Source organism: Prionailurus viverrinus, chromosome C1 (genome assembly GCF_022837055.1).
Source record: "Prionailurus viverrinus isolate Anna chromosome C1, UM_Priviv_1.0, whole genome shotgun sequence".
Classification (NCBI taxonomy): Eukaryota; Metazoa; Chordata; class Mammalia; order Carnivora; family Felidae; genus Prionailurus; species Prionailurus viverrinus.
In genome coordinates, this window is record NC_062568.1 from 39,535,609 (window position 1) to 39,542,064 (window position 6,456).

Consider the following 6,456-nt stretch of genomic DNA (forward strand, 5'->3'; position numbering starts at 1 on the left):
ACTGGCATGAATTTTATTCATCTTTATATTATGCCATGCCAGTTTTAAATGCATAGAAGTGTATTTAATTTTTATATGGAATCACAAGAATTACATGATCCATTTTCCATAGCTCTACATGAATATATATTTTATTCTTACCACAGTAGTGGAAACAGTCCATGACACTAGCTCAACTGTTTTTATTTCTTTTCTTTTCTTGGTACTCACACATTCTGCCAGCCCTCACTACCTTCAGCTTACCGGCAAGGAAGGACTAGAAAGAGAAGGCACTGTAGGTGGCCCTCTCGTTCCCTTTCCTTCCATGCCATGATCTTCAGCCTATGCAATTTGCTAATTGCATAAATACACAGATAAGAATATACAGAATAAATAATAAATAAATACACAGATAAAAATACACAGATAAGAAAGGGGTGATAGGCTTTCTTGGTTGTTCATTCAGGTTCCTCAGAACACCATTGCCTTCCTTTTTCATTGGAAGCAAGTTCTGGCTCTCCGGGGCTGTCAGTGCCCCCACTTAGCCATAAGTGTAACACACTTGTATTCAGTTTGAGTCTCATTGAAGTCCTGTACATCATGGGCCCATGAGAATTCTGTCCTCACCGGGCACTGTGAGCATTAGGTGAATGGAATGGGGGCAACAGGAAGAGGGACAGACACACATTGTACATCATGCCCCTGTTCATGCACGTGCTTCACTGTCCTTTCCACTTAACTTACAAGTTCAAAGATAATTTTTTTGTTGTTGTAAGAAGAGGATTTTATTTTTTTCCCTCCAAGTTTTTCTTTAAATTCCAGTTAACGTGCAGTGTAATATTGGTTTCTGGTGTAGAATTTAATCCCTCACTTACATATAATACCTGGTACTCATCACAAGTGGCCTCCTTAATCCCTGTCACCTATATAACCCATCTCCCTGCTGGTCTACTCTCAAAGAAAAAGTTTTTAAGAATTTCAAGATGACAATAGCAGAACCAGGTTCAGTGCCTTTCTGATGTGGAGCCTGCTACAGTTGCACAAGTCACAAGGCCACGAAGCCAGCCCAGGAATGGTTCTGCCTTTTTTCTTTTCCTTTCTTTCCTTTTTCTTTTCCTTTCTTTCTTTCTTTCTCTTTCTTTCTTTCTTTCTTTCTTTCTTTCTTTCTTTCTTTCTTTCTAATGGGTAAATAAAGAAAACTCTAAATCCTGCATAGTCATGGCTCAGGATCAGGAATATTGAATATTCCTGAGAGCCAGAATTTTGGCTAGGCTGGTTATCAGAAATAATAAACAAATAAAACCTTTTAAGAAAGTTCAGCTCAAAACAGCTACTTCCCCTGGATCAGTTTCAAAGATTTACTTGTGCACAAACCAGACTTTAATGGAGTTCCCTGCCATTCTAAGGGGACACGTGCTGTTACTTAGGCTTGCTTTATGAACATGTGTTTCAACCAGTCTGTACCAAGCCAGATACAATTAGAGGTGTTCACTATGGATGTGAAGGTTACAACTTAGTGTTTTTACTGTCTTTGTATTTAGCACTTGGAGGAAAAAATGGAAACAAAACTGGGGGACAAGAAGGAAACTGTAACCTCTGCTTGCTTTTTTCCCCTTGGAGGAATGCAGCAAATGTGTGCATGTGTGGTTTGACTTTCTGCCATGGAATGGGCAGTGCTGTTTTTGCGTGGTAGCTGTGTAAGGCTGGTTGCAGCAACACACTCTGGGCTGTGAATGCAGGACAGGGAGTTATATCCAGCTTCTGTGGACTGGGCCAAGCTGACTCCTAAGGTGAATGGCTAAGCAGAGTATAGACTGGACACAAGCTTGTCTGCATGCTGTGCACTCAACAGACAGAGGCAGGGGGTCTGGTTTGATAGGAGGAGGTGATAGGAAAGTTGCTCAGAGATTTATCCCAGATTTTGGGAGAGGAATCACTGCTTATGTTTGTCTTGTATTTTCATCTGTGCTTTTATTGGCAGGAGGTTCACTTTCTTCATCATTTTGATAAATGCATACATTTATGGCACTTTTAATTCCTTGGGGATGAAATAGATAAGTACATTATAACTAGATAAGTGACCGTGGCTAAAGGTTGGAATAATCTGACTATAAAGGTCATGAGACATTAGTGATAAGAACAAGTGATGTGTGATCAGCAGTCAGACCAAGGCCAAAGCCTGGACAGCTCAGTTGGACTGAGTGATAGAGACTACTGGTTGTTCTCCATTGCCTGTTTCCTATCTTCCAGGGTGATAAACTGCCTGGTTTTGGGCTGGGTACATGGCTGGGTGCATTCTCCAGCTTCCCATATAAGTATAGTCACGTGACTAGGTTCTGGTCAATGAGCTGAGAAATCACCTACTCTTTCCTATCTTTTCCTCTCTCTTGCTACCTGCAATGCAGATCCTGTTGTCTTAGACCATGAGAAGAAGGGCCGTAGTCGAAGGATGGAAGGAGTCCGAGTCCCTGAGGACACTGGGGTAGAGCCACCATTCAGCTTACCAAACCGCTTTCATCTTAATTGAAGCCACCGTTATTTTGTCATTTTGCCACTCATAGTTAAGGTTAATGCTTACTGATATAAAGTATTGCTGCAGGCTTAGCTTGGCTGGACTTCTTCCGGTCAGAAGGGCCATCTTAAAGACTTTATACATAGGTGCAAAAGTCCGTTTTTATACTCCTATCATTATAACATAGCAAAAAGCCCTTTACAATATATATGTCTCTTGGCATTTTAAAATCTCATGCAGGGAACCAGGGCAGAAGATTGGCAACATACAAAGTGTATTAAAAGGCAATGATCTTTAGGACCCTGCTCAATGCGGGAGTCAGTCCTTAGGAACAGTTGGGCTGAGTTAGGGGTGACGGTAGGAGGAAGCAAGTGGCTGGTAGAGGGTAACAGGTGAGAGGCATCTGTGGAAAATGTTCTAAAAAGAAAATCTTGAAAAATAATTAGCTTAACTAATTTAGTTTTTTAAATGTAAGCAAAATATCTAGTTAGGAGGAAAAGACCGTGTTATGCCATGGCATCTAGGGATACACAAATTTGCTTATTATCTTAAATAAAAGAATGCAAGTAAATATCTAACACAGCACTTGGAATCTGGCGATCAATGTGTTAACTGCTAATATAGTATTGTTACTATATTAAAACAAAAGAATTAAGCTGCCCAGAGACTGCTTTTACTGCGGTGCAGTAGAGGAAGCCCTCTTGTTATCACCATCCATCTAAGTGACCTGGCCCATTAGTCTCTATTCATTAATCAACTGAATTGCTGACTGAATAAAGTGAGGTCTCTCCTTTAACTTACTGTTTAACTTTTAACTTATGTCTTGTTTCCTGGTAATTTTTAGGTTGACTGCATCATATAGGAATAATAAAAGTATTAGTAGCTTGTTTTATTGAGCATCAGTCTACTGTGTTAGAGATGTACATATGTTATTTCATTTCCTTCTCACAATATTCCTGAGAGATGGCGTAAATCATTTTACCAGATGAAGAAACTGGGATTCAAAGAGGTTACATGGCTTAGTATTTTAGCTTAAGATCACATCGTAAGTGATCCCAGTGAACCCAGCCTTGTTTACTCTAAAACCCATGTCCTTCCCCTTGTACCAGTTTTTACTCTTCCTTTGGTGGCAAGATATATGTCACGTTTCATCTCTGGTTCACTTTGGCCTATTGAAACAAAGTGGTGGACAATAATTTCCCCATAGTCATGTTATTTTTTCTTCTATTAAAAAATGTTTAAGTTTATTTATTTTGAGAGAGAGAGCCTGGAAGAGAGAGAGGGAGAGAGAAAGAATCCTAAGCAGGCTCTGCACCATCAGCACAGAGCCCAATCGGGGCTCGAACCCACACACTGTGAGATCATGACCTGAGCCAAAATCAAGAGCTGGATGCTTGATCAACTGAACCACCAAGGCACCCACCCCAGTCATGTTATTTTTAATAGAAATTAAATCAGCTAGTGAAGATACAGTAACATATGATTGCATGAAAGAAGGAATAAACCAGTAGTTACAATAGGAAATGTGAGAACTAAAACAACAAAATGTAAATGACTACCTTACTGATAGGACCTAGAAAATAAAACCAGTAAGTAAATACTTACTAATTGCTTTTAATAGTGAACTTAATGCCTTACTGAACTATTGCTTTGTTATAATATTCATTAAGTTGCAAGTTAAGGTATTTTGTTCTAAAATTTAAAACTATTGTCCTGGGGTGCCTGGGTAGGTCAGTTGGTTAAGGGTCCAACTCTTGCTTTCAGCTCAGGTCATGATCTCACAGTCATAGGATCGAGCCCTGCACCAGGCCCTGTGCTGGGTATGGAGCCTGCTTAAGATTCTCTCCTTCTCCCTTTTCCCCTTCTCTCTTTCTCTCTCTCTCTCTCTTGCAAAAATAAAAAATAAAACTATTGTCCCTTTGCAAAAAAAATTGTGTTATAGACATATCTATAATGAATTATGAATATTTTACTTTTTTTCATAAAATCCAGTATGTATTTCCATTTATAGCACATCTCAATTCAGAGTAGATGCATTTCAAGTGCTCAACAGCCACCTGAGGCTGTGGATATCATTTGGGAAGCACAAGTCTGGATTACTGATAGATTGGATTATGATTCTCAGAATAATCTGGATAATGAAATTATAATCCCTAGAATTTATTTCTAAAAAAACAATGTCTCACATATATCATTTTGATTAGGATATATTAATATGATAAATTGATAGAAATATCTATCCTGGGGGAAAAGTAATATCAAAGCTACCAATTTCCCACTGTAATGGCACTCCTTCCTGTATTCTCTTTAAAAAAATTTTTTTTTAATGTTTATTAATTTTGAGAGAGAGAGAGAGACAGAGAGCAAGCAGGAAAGGGGCAGAGAGAGGAAGACACAGAATCAGAAGTAGGCTCCAGGCTCTGAGCTCACAACACATAGCCCGACATGGGGTTCGAACCCATAGACTGCAAGATCGTGACCTGAGCCGTAGTTGGCTGCCCAACCGACTGAGCCACCCAGGCGCCCCTCTCCTTCCTGTATTCTAAGGATAAAAATATATGAACTCTCTCTCTGACTTTTCATTATTTTGTCTGCTTCTATACTCGAAAGCCTTGATATATCAATTTAACTGTATGATGAGTTTGCCCCTGCTGCAAGCTGTCCGAATACACCATGGGCACAGCTGGGCTTGTTTGAAAGTGTGAGGTTGGTTAGCTCTCCTGGCGTGGAACTCTGTGCTTTTAAAAATACTTGGCCTAACATAGAAGCATTTACATAGCATCGTATCTCAAGTTACTGATTTCCAAACCCACTTGAAAGGGCTTAGCTTTTACTGTAGAGAAAGGTGGCCAGTTTTCCTCAAATTCCAGTTACTGCAAACTCTCTTGTTCCTGCCTTACCATCAAAAGGATATTAGAGTGAAAAAAAAAGGACATTAGAGTGGAGGAAGTGACTTGGGTTCCCAGAACTGCTCTTCCCATTATGCGGTGGAAGCTGTCTTTTCATCACCGTCTATCTAAGTGACTGGCAGATTAGTCTCTCTCTCCAGTCTCCTGTAAAACACATTGGCCAATGCACCAGACCCCTGACCTTCATGGCCAACACGCTACCTGTCACATTCCCTCTGCCCACTACCCCCATTTCCCATTCCTGTCAGTTGAGTTCTGTGTTTGCCAAGAGTTGTTGACTACTTTCCAAATTGTATATTCTTTTTAAAAAAATTTTTAATGTCTATTTGTTTTTTAGAGAGAGACAGAGTGCGAGTGGGAGAGGGGCAGAGAGAGAGGAAGACACAGAATCCAAAGCAGGCTCCAGGTTCTGTGCTGTCAGCACAGAGCCCAACGTAGGGCTCGAACTCATGAACTGTGAGATCGTGACTTGAGCCAAAGTCAGAACTAAACTGACTGAGCCACTCAGCTGCTCCCCAAATTATATATTCTGATTGTACTTTTAATAGATTGATTAAATATAAAGTAAAAATGATAGAGCATGATTTTGAAAAGAAATAATTAAAGGCATTGGAAAGGGTTGATAAAAGTCTTTTTTTTTTTTGAAGATTTTATTTTTAAGTAATCTCCACACCCAATGTGGGACTCGAACTCACAACCCCAAGATCAAGAATCACATCCTTCACTGATCAAGCCAGCCAAGTGCCCTAATAAAGGTGAGTCTTAAAAAAAATTAGAGTATGAAACTATTGTAAAAATAGAGGGAAAAATTTTAAATTCAGAATATGTCCTATGATCACTTTGCAAGTATTTTTAAGTTTTTCTTCTAAGGAAATCAACACTAGAGGTCATATTCCCATGGATGTAGTTTATGCAAGAAAAAATACAGACGTAACCTACTGATGCATGCTTGAGGAAGGGCCTTGGCTTTCCTGCAGATTGACAAGGAATGTGCATAATGGACATTAACAGAATAGATCTGATTTCCTGTCTTGTCTAGATTTTCTTCTCCAATAA

General features: G+C 39.5%; 1 protein-coding gene across 2 annotated transcripts in view; it reads left to right on the forward strand.

Annotated features, from left to right (window-relative positions):
- The window catches only part of NEMP2 (nuclear envelope integral membrane protein 2), a 147,248-nt gene extending 141,129 nt beyond the window's left edge, over positions 1 to 6,119 (forward strand). The window contains exon 15 of one of the 2 annotated variants that reach the window (XR_007154465.1): positions 6,048 to 6,119. The gene's annotated coding sequence lies outside the window, so the exon portion shown is untranslated. Of the gene's footprint in view, positions 1 to 2,384; positions 2,509 to 6,047 lie in introns of those variants that run through there. The other variant, XR_007154464.1, reaches the window with a different exon arrangement.
- The last annotated feature ends 337 nt before the right edge of the window (positions 6,120 to 6,456 follow it).